Below are 9,986 nucleotides of genomic sequence, written 5' to 3'. Positions count from 1 at the left end.
TGGTCGGTGACAAAGTCACCTATGTTAGAGTATATTGACTGAGGAGTCAAGTGAGAACACTTGATCATAGGTCATACTCATCATTTAAGCTCAAAACAGGGTTACCATTTTTCGTTTAAGCATTTGATGTATTCACATCTTTTTGGGTTGCTTTGACCCATGACTTGGGGTAAAGCTTCTCTAAGATTGAATAGCATACCTTGGGTGGTGGTGTTGAACTTGATCATGTAGTTGAACTTGTGTGGGATGCTCAAGGTTGATGTAGCTCATTAAGGATTGGGAGCACCACTTGTAGTTTTAGTTCATCTACCTACATGGGTTAGTCTTGCAAGGAAGAGCACTTGTGTATCCAAATTGACAATCATGGATTTGATACCAAATGAAATTTGATATATAGAAATGGTCAAAGGATATGTTGAAAGGTTTCATGCTTCCTTATCTTCAACCACCATATTGTAGAGACCTGGTGATGTAGAGATTGATCAAGATGTGAGTGATTTGCAATCTCATTGATTTTGGTTCATCCAAGTACCTACAATGGTTAGATAGCATGCAAGGGTGCAAATATATCCAAGATATATGATCATCATCATAAGAGAAATATCAAGGATTAGTCCAAGGCTCATGCCTTGCATGTATACAAATGGAGTTTCTACTCCAAGTTTGAAGCATAAATGATGTTCAATTCACCTCTCAAACGGCAAAATACTTTCTCATCAAGCGGTTTGGTGAATATATCTGCCAATTGCTTATCGGTACGAACATGCTTAAGATCAATGTCCCCTTTGGCAACATGATCTCGAATGAAGTGATGACAAACTTCAATATGCTTGGTTCGAGAATGTTGCACGGGATTATGAGAAATCTTAATAGCACTTTCATTGTCACGAAGCAATGGAACATGTTTCACATAGATCCCATAATCTTTAAGAGTTAGGGTCATCCAAAGTAATTGAGCACAACATGAACCGGCGTCAATGTATTCCGCTTAGGCGGTGGATAAGGATACCGAGTTTTGTTTCTTGGAGTACCAAGATATAAGAGATCTACCAAGAAATTGACAAGTGCCCGAAGTGGACTTTCTATCAACCTTGTCACCGGCATAGTCCGAGTCGGAATAGCCAACAAGATCAAAAGAAGACCTCTTAGGATACCAAATGCCAAAATTTGGTGTATGGATTACGTATCTCACTATCCTTTTCACAGGCTTTAGATGACATTCTTTGGGGGGCGCTTGATATCGTGCACACATGCACACACTTAGCATAATATCGGGACAGGAGGCACATAGATATAACAATGAACCAATCATAGAGTGATAAACCTTTTGGTCAACTGGTTTTCCATCCTTGGTTAAGTCAAGATGTCCACTAGTAGGCATGGGAGTTTTCATACCTTTGCTTTCTTGCATGATGAACTTCTTGAATAAGTCCTTCGTATACTTTATTTGGGAAACAAAGGTGCCTTCCTTAGTTTGCTTGATTTGCAAACCAAGGAAGAATTTGAGTTCACTCATCATAGACATCTCAAACTTCTCTGAAATTAGCTTTCCGAACTTTTCACTAAAATGAGGGTTAGTTGAACCAAATATGATATCATCAACATAAATTTGGCACACAAATAATTCACCATTAGCCCTTTTAATAAAAAGAGTAGAATCAATCTTTCCAATCTCAAAGCCTTTTCCAATAAGGAACTTGGTTAAGCATTTGTACCATGCTCTAGGAGCTTGTTTAAGACCATAAAGAGCTTTATGAAGTTTGTAAACATGATCGGGTTTCTTAGGATTAACAAACCCGGGAGGTTGTTTAACATAAACTTCCTCCTCAATTTCACCATTTAGAAATGCACTTTTAATGTCCATTTGGTACAAGGTGATATCATGGTGATTAGCATAGGAAAGTAAGATGCGGATGGACTCAAGTCTAGCAACGGGGGCATATGTCTCACCGTAGTCCATAACTTTGACTTGAGTGTAGCCTTGGGGGACGAGACATGCTTTGTTGCAAACTACTTGTCCATCTTCGTCTTGCTTGTTGCGAAACACCCATTTGGTACCGATGATGTTGTAGTTGTTGTCGGGCTTCTCGACCAATGTCCACACTTGGTTTCTCTCAAAATTGTGTAGCTCTTCATGCATGGCATTTATCCAATTCGGATCTTCCAATGCTTCTTCAACCTTCATAGGTTCAATGCTAGATATGAATGAATAATGTTCACAAAAATTAGCCAAACGAGTTTTAGAGCGAGTGATTCTCCCGGTTTGAATATCGTTGAAGATTTGTTCAACGGGATGGTCTCGTGAAACTCTTGCTCGAACTCGTGGGAGCTTTTGTTTGGGTCGGGGTGGATCATCTTCTTCTTCATCTCGTTCTTCTTCTTGGCCTTCTTCATTGTTCACGTTATCGTTCTCTTGTCTATGTGGAGAAGGAGGTTGATGAGGTTCATCTTGGTGTACTTCCTCGTTTTCTTCATCTTGGCGTGTTCCACTTGTGGATGCTTCCATGTCATCTCTTGGTTCACCTTGTCGTGAGGTAGAACCTTCCACTTGGACGGACGAGGTACTCTCCTTCAATTTCGTTGGATGAATCTTGCGAATAGACAAGGTCTTGGATTGCTTCCGAAGGGTCTTTGTCTCCTACATCAATTGGCAATTTCTCTACTTGCGAGCCGTTAGATTCATCAAACTTCACATCTACCGTCTCTTCAACCTTTCGGGTGAAATTGTTGTAGACACGGTAAGTGTGAGAGTTTGAGCCATACCCAAGTAGGAAACCCTCATGATATTTAGGAGAAAATTTTGTAGAACGATGATGCTTACCAAGAATGTAACACTTTGAGCCAAATACTCAAAAGTATCCAACTTGGGGGTTGTTACCGATGAGAAGTTTGTATGCCGTCTTGCCGAGTAGCTTGTGAAGATACAAGCGATTTTTTGCATGACAAGCTGTCTCAACCGCTTCCGCCCAAAAGTGTTTTGGAGTCTTGTACTCATCAAGCATCGTTCTCACCATCGAAAGAGTCCAGTTCTTCCTCTCAACAACTCCATTTTGTTGAGGCGTATACATAGCCGAGAACTCATGTAAAATCCCTTCTTCGTAAAGAAAGGTATCCACATTTGCGTTCTTGAACTCTGTTCCATTGTCGCTTCGAACCTTCTTGATCTTCACTTCAAATTGATTTTGGGCCTTCCTAGCGAAGTTCTTGAAGATTTGTTGGACCTGTGATTTATCATCAAGAAAGAACACCACCGAGACTTTTGTAGGCATTGGGACCGAAGAGATCCATATGAAGTAGCTCGAGCGGTCTTCTCGTGGTCATGATGTTCTTCATGGGATGACTTCCTCCAACTTGTTTTCCTACTTGACAAGCACTGCACAATCTATCCTTGTCAAATATAACATCTTTCACTCCAAGGATATGATGACCTTTAATAAGCTTATCAAGATTTCGCATGCCCACATGACCTAATCTTCTATGCCACAACCAACCTTTAGAAGATTTAGCAATTAAGAAAATTCTCGGTTGAGCCTTTTTAGTGAAATCAACAATGTAGAGATCACCTCTACGTATACCGGTAAAGACCATATTGTGGTTATCTCTATGAAACACTTGGCAATCTACTTCGGTAAATAGAACATTGAAACCAAAGTCAGCAAGTCTAGATACAGAAAGTAAATTGTATCCAAGAGATTCAACGACCATAACATTTTGTATGGAGCTATCATGTGAGATGGCCACCTTACCAAGGACAACCACCTTACCCTAGAGTTGTCACCAAAAGTGACATACTTTCGAGGTCCGTCGTTTTCAGCAAGCTCACGAAACATATCCTTGTCTCTGGTCATGTGATCGGTACACCCACTATCAAGAACCCATTCCTTTCCTCCAGCCATGTAGCCGCGAAGATTTGCCATAAGATCAAAGTGTCTCATAGACTCGTTGAGATCAAAGTCACTATCATCATCCTCATCATAGTATCCATGTTCAACATTGTCTTATGATGGATCAATTCCTAGATAGGGTAATTCATTAGATAAATGGTCATCACAATAGTTATCTTTGTGAATTCTAATGGCTTCAGAGATGATATTGATAATGATTCCAACATCTCCTTTGGCACGTGTGAGATTAGTAAGCTCAAATAGAAAATCACCAAATTTGGGATCATTGGAACTCATCTTACTCAAAGCAATAGACTTATGAAGAATTTCATCCAAGTTTTGCAAGGAATAGTTTGGAAATCGTTCCTCAAGAAATCTCCATATGGTGTAGGCACAATCAAGAGCAGGCAAGCTAGCAAACAAGTTTCTAGGCAATCCTCTAGTGATTAGGTTGACGATTCTGAGATTACGCATCATGTCAATAGACTCATCAAGGGTAGGATACAAAGGATCAACATGAGGTGCACAATGGCTAGTAATGTACTTGTTCAAATGATATTCATTGAAAATCTCAAGCATCTCAATTTTCCACTCATAAAAGAACTCCCCATAAAGTATAGGCACTCTACGTCTAAGACTCCCAATGTAGACTCATCCATCTTCCTCCAAAGGTGTTTAAACCAAAGCAATGGAGACCAATGCTCTGATACCAATTGAAAGGATCGAGAAGAGGTGTCTAGAGGGGGTGAATAGACTCTTACAAAGAAAGTAGTAGTTTTTTTTAATTTCTTCGAGTTAAGGTGGAGTTTTAGCACAAGTTTAAACATTCACGATACATTCAAGCAAGCATGGCAAGAGTATATAAGAAGCGGAAAGTAAAGCATGTAATTTGCAAGAAAGTAAAGGGATGCGATTGGAGTGTGCAAACGCAATTGGAGACACGGAGATTTTTGGCGTGGTTCTGATAGGTGGTGCTATCGTACATCCACATTGATGGAGACTTCAACCCATGAAGGGTAACGGTTGCGCGAGTCCATGGAGGGCTCCACCCACGAAGGGTCCATGAAGAAGCAACCCTGTCTATCCCACCATGGCCATCGCCCATGAAGGACTTGCCTCACTAGGGTAGATCTTTACGAAGTAGGCGATCTCCTTGCCCGTACAAACTCCTTGGTTCAACTCCACAATCTTGATGGAGGCTCCCAATTGACACCTTACCAATCTAGGAGACACCACTCTCCAAAAGGTAATAGATGGTGTGTTGATGATGAACTCCTTGCTCTTGTGCTTCAAACGATAGTCTCCCCAACACTCAGCTCTCTCTCACTTATTTGGATTTGGTGGAAAGATGATTTGAGTGGAAAGCAACTTGGGAAAGGCTAGAGATCAAGATTCATATGGTTGGAATGGAATATCTTGGTCTCAACACATGAGTAGATGACTCTCTCTTAGAAAACGAATGCTGAAGTGTAAGCACGTTTTGATGGTTGTTGAGGGAGTCCTGGATTAGGGGGTATCCAGACAGCCAGATTATATCCTTTGGCCAGATTGTTGGACTATGAAGATACAAGATTGAAGACTTCGTCCCGTATCCGGATGGGACTCTCCTTGGTGTGGAAGGCAAGCATGGCAATACGAATATGTAGATCTCCTTCCTTGTAACTGACTCTGTGTAACCCTAGCCCCCTCCGGTGTCTATATAAATCGGAGGGTTTTAGTCCGTAGGACAACATACAATCATACCATAGGGTAGCTTCTAGGGTTTAGCCTCTCTGATCTCGCGGTAGATCAACTCTTGTACTACTCATATTATCAAGAATAATCAAGCAGGACATAGGGTTTTACGTCCATCAAGAGGGCCCGAACCTGGGTAAAACATCGTGTCCCCTGCCTCCTGTTACCATCCGCCTTAGACGCACAGTTCGGGACCCCCTACCCGAGATCCACCGGTTTTGACACGGACATTGGTGCTTTGATTGAGAGTTCCTCTGTGTCGTCATCATTAGGCTTGATGGCTCCTTCGATCATCGATAGCGATGCAGTCCTAGGTGAGACTTTTCTCCCCAGACAGATCTTTGTATTCGGCGGCTCCGCACTACGGGCCAACTCGCTTGGCCATCTGGAGCAGATCGAGAGTCACGCCCCTGGCTATCAGGTCAGATTTGGAAACTTGAACTACATAGCCGACATCCGCGGAGACTTGATCTTCGACGGATTCGAGCCCTTGCCAAGTGCGCCACATGGTCACAATGAGCATGACTTAGCTCCACCATCAGACAGTGTTTGGGAGATTGCACCGGCGACCGCTCTGACCCTCAAATCGGAGCTAATTGCGCCATCCAGTGACGGGTGGATAGACCCCGCCGCAGAGGCCGCACTCACAATGGTGATCGAGCCGAGTATCGACCTTACCCTCCACGAGAGCCGTGACGCCAAACTGCCGGATTCTTCCCCGGCCACGGACTCCCAACCGCCTGTGCCCGTGCCCATCGAATCCGACTGGGCGCCGATCATGGAGTTCACCTCCGCGGATATCTTTCAGCACTCGCCTTTCGGTGACATACTGAACTCATTAAGGTCTCTTTCTCTCTCTCTGTCAGGAGAGCCCTGGCCGAACTATGTCTGGCAGAATTGGGATGCGGATGACGAAGAAATTCGCCGCCCACCCACCACCCACTTAGTAGCCACTGTCGATGATTTGACCGACATGCTCGACTTCGACTCCAAAGGCATCAACGGTATGGACGACGATGCAGGAGACGAACAGGAACCACTGCCCACAGGGCACTGGACGCCCACTTCATCATATGATGTATACATGGTGGACACACCCAAAGAAAACGACGACGAAGAACGGAAGGACGTAGCGAAGGGTTGTTCCCTCGAGAAGCAGTCAAAGCGATGGCATAAGCGCCGCTCCAAATCCCGCCTCGGCAGAAGCAGCGATCATATAAACCCAGCGATAGAGCAAGGCGAGCCAGCAGACGACAAACACGGCATTGAACCATCGTCCGACCACGGCAACACGGAGAATCAAACCGAACAACCCGACTCCGTCAAAGATAATAGTCTGGATGACATCACACCGGGCAGGCACCCGGAGCAACAGAATACCCACCAAAGGCTTGTTGCCATTGCGAGGAGTCTGAAAAAGCAGAAGCAAAGGCACAGGGCTGCACAAGACACACTTAGAATCAGATGGAGTGAAGTACTCAGCAGTTCAGTGAAGTACGGCAGTAATCGCCACACCAAGAGCTACCCGAAGCGAAAGTTGCTACCTGAATTCGATGAGGAGGCCTTAGATCCCCCGCAATCAAAAAACAAAACAGCCATCCGGTCGGATAGACAACCTCGTGGCCAACATAGAGCGGCAAACGGCGCCGCACATAAGCCAGTACGCGATCCACATGAGGGCTCGCATCAAAAGGACGGCGCAACCAGATCCATCTACGGACCCCGCAAGCGCGCTCCAGCATGCAATGCAACACAAAAAACATCCCAACCCCACGGTACACCCAAATAAAGGGGTGCCGCACACCCCCTATGTTTCACCGATGAGGTGCTGGACCATGAATTTCCAGAGGGATTCAAACCCGTAAACATAGAGGCGTACGACGGAATGACAGACCCTGGGGTCTGGATTGAGGACTACATCCTCCATATCCATATGGCTCGAGGCGATGATCTCCACGCCATCAAGTACTTAACCCTCAAGCTCAAAGGGCCAGTTTGGCACTGGCTTAAAAGCCTCCCCGAAAACTCCATTGGAAGCTGGGAAGAGCTCGAAGATGCTTTTCGGGCAAATTTTCAAGGGACCTATGTCCGACCACCGGATGCAGACGATTTGAGTCATATAACTCAACAGCCCGGAGAGTCAGTCCGAAAGCTTTGGAACAGGTTTCTCACTAAAAAGAACCAAATAGTCGACTGCCTGGACACCGAAGCCTTAGCAGCTTTTAAGCACAGCGTTCGAGACGAATGGCTTGCCAGACACCTCGGCCAAGAAAATCCGAGAACAATGGCAGCATTAACAAGCCTCATGACCCGCTTTTGCGCGGGCAAGGATAGATGGTTAGCCCGATGCAGCACCAGCGACCCAAGTACATCCGAAGTCAGGGATGGAAACGGGAAACCACGACGCAGCAAAAACAAGCACCGGAATAAAGAAGACAGCCCGTAAGCACGGCGGTAAACGCCGGATTTAGAATCTCTCGGCCAAGTCAACAAAAGCTTCCCTCCAAAGGCAACAGAGATGAACTGTCCAACCTAAACAAGATTCTGGATAAAATATGTCAGATCCACAACACCCCCGATAAACCTGCAAATCATACCCATAGAGAATGTTGGGTCTTCAAGCAGTCCGGCAAGCTCAACGCCGAACATAAGGGGCAGGATACACCAAGCAAAGACGAGGACGAGCCTCGCAAGCAAAGCACTAGGGAACAGAAGAAATTCCCACCAGAAGTCAAAACAGTAAACGTGTTACACGTGACAAAGGGGAGAAACAAAGCGGCACTCCTAGAGACACATGCCCCAGGGCCTATCACCGCGGAGTTCTGCCACTGGTCATCCCAACCGATCACCTTTGAGCATCGGGATTACTCGGCAAGTATCCGGCGTGCAGGATGGGCTGCCTTGGTATTAGACCCAATAATTGATGGATACCACTTCACACGAGTCATGATGGACGGCGGCGGCAGTTTAAACCTGATATATCAGGACACGGCCCGCAAAATGGGGATAGACCCAACAAAAATTAGCCGCAGCAATACTACCTTTAAAGGAGTAACGCCAGGCCCAGAGGCCCATTGCACGGGCTCCCTGCTACTAGAGGTTATATTCGGCTTTCCTGATAACTTCCGCAGCGAAAATTTAGCGTTCCACATCGCTCCGTTCCAAAGTGGTTATCAAGCACTACTCGGATGCGAAGCTTTCGCTCGCTTTAACGCAATACCGCAGTATGCTTCTCTCGTGCTTAAGATGCCCGGTCCACGTGGCATCATTACAGCAAATGGAAATATTGAGCGCTCCTTGCACGCGGAAGACCGTGCGGCTACCTTGGCAGCCGCACACTAAACGGCATCACCAACTAAAGCATCTGATAGGTCGTTAAGACCATGGACGCGGTTGGACGAGTCTGGTGTAGCTATATGTAATTAATACAGGTTTGATGGCTATACCCCTATAACAATACAAGGGGCTCAACGCGCGCAAACAAGTGGCAATTAGGCTCAACTTTACTCATTTTGAATTGTACATGGTTTATTTAGTATAACCTACCTTTTGCACGACAACTTTTTCAATTAAGTTCCTTTCTTTTCAGATGACCATCGTGCTACACCCGTCCAGAATACGGCACAACGGAGACACAGGCGCAGACATGCAGCAGGGACCCGTTCCAAGGATTCTTTTTAGATTAATACCCTGCGTAAACCTTTTTTACTGTCTCTTGTTGATACACATCCCTCGGATTCTCAGTACAATCGAGAAGGATGCTGACGTATTGGCATGTGGCCACGTTAGAATATTGCACATACCTGGAGACCAGGGGCTCATTGCAAAGGGCACTATTTCGACCCGGTTTACATCATAAAGACCAAATACCCTAGGGAGTGTTCGGCGTCGCGAGTTTGGCCTTATATGCATCAGCTCTGAATCATGTCTTTGGTCAAATGTTGGGTTTGCCCGGCTCCTGTGTTTTGCTGCCTTACGTTCTGCTCTATCGGCTAAGGCAGCACCAGGAGAACTACTGCGATTGTGCCATGGTTCATCCGGACGAGAACCTCGGTAGAGAAAGCCGAAAATTGACTGTCATGATATAGTGTGAGATTGGTCAACCACTCGATGACCTAGCGGAATCTTTAGGATTCCTCCGCCTTAACAAAGGGCCGTTTCCCGGCTAGGCATGTACACGCCCCGAATCCGGATGAGGGCGGAGCCACTAGGGGCTATATAGTAGCCCCACTATCAAACTCCTCTGGCTAAGTGAAAGTGTTAAAGCATTATAGTCTGATTGCCTAGTTCGCTGCGCTATCACCTCCTTAATGGACCAAGACGTTGGATCAAGTGTGAACATGCGTCTTCTGCGAACACCCCCGCATT

The sequence above is a fragment of the Triticum aestivum genome, chromosome 4A, assembly GCF_018294505.1.
Source record: "Triticum aestivum cultivar Chinese Spring chromosome 4A, IWGSC CS RefSeq v2.1, whole genome shotgun sequence".
NCBI classification, from domain to species: domain Eukaryota; kingdom Viridiplantae; phylum Streptophyta; class Magnoliopsida; order Poales; family Poaceae; genus Triticum; species Triticum aestivum.
The sequence above is the reverse complement of the archived record's forward strand: the minus strand, read 5'-3'. Positions refer to the sequence as shown.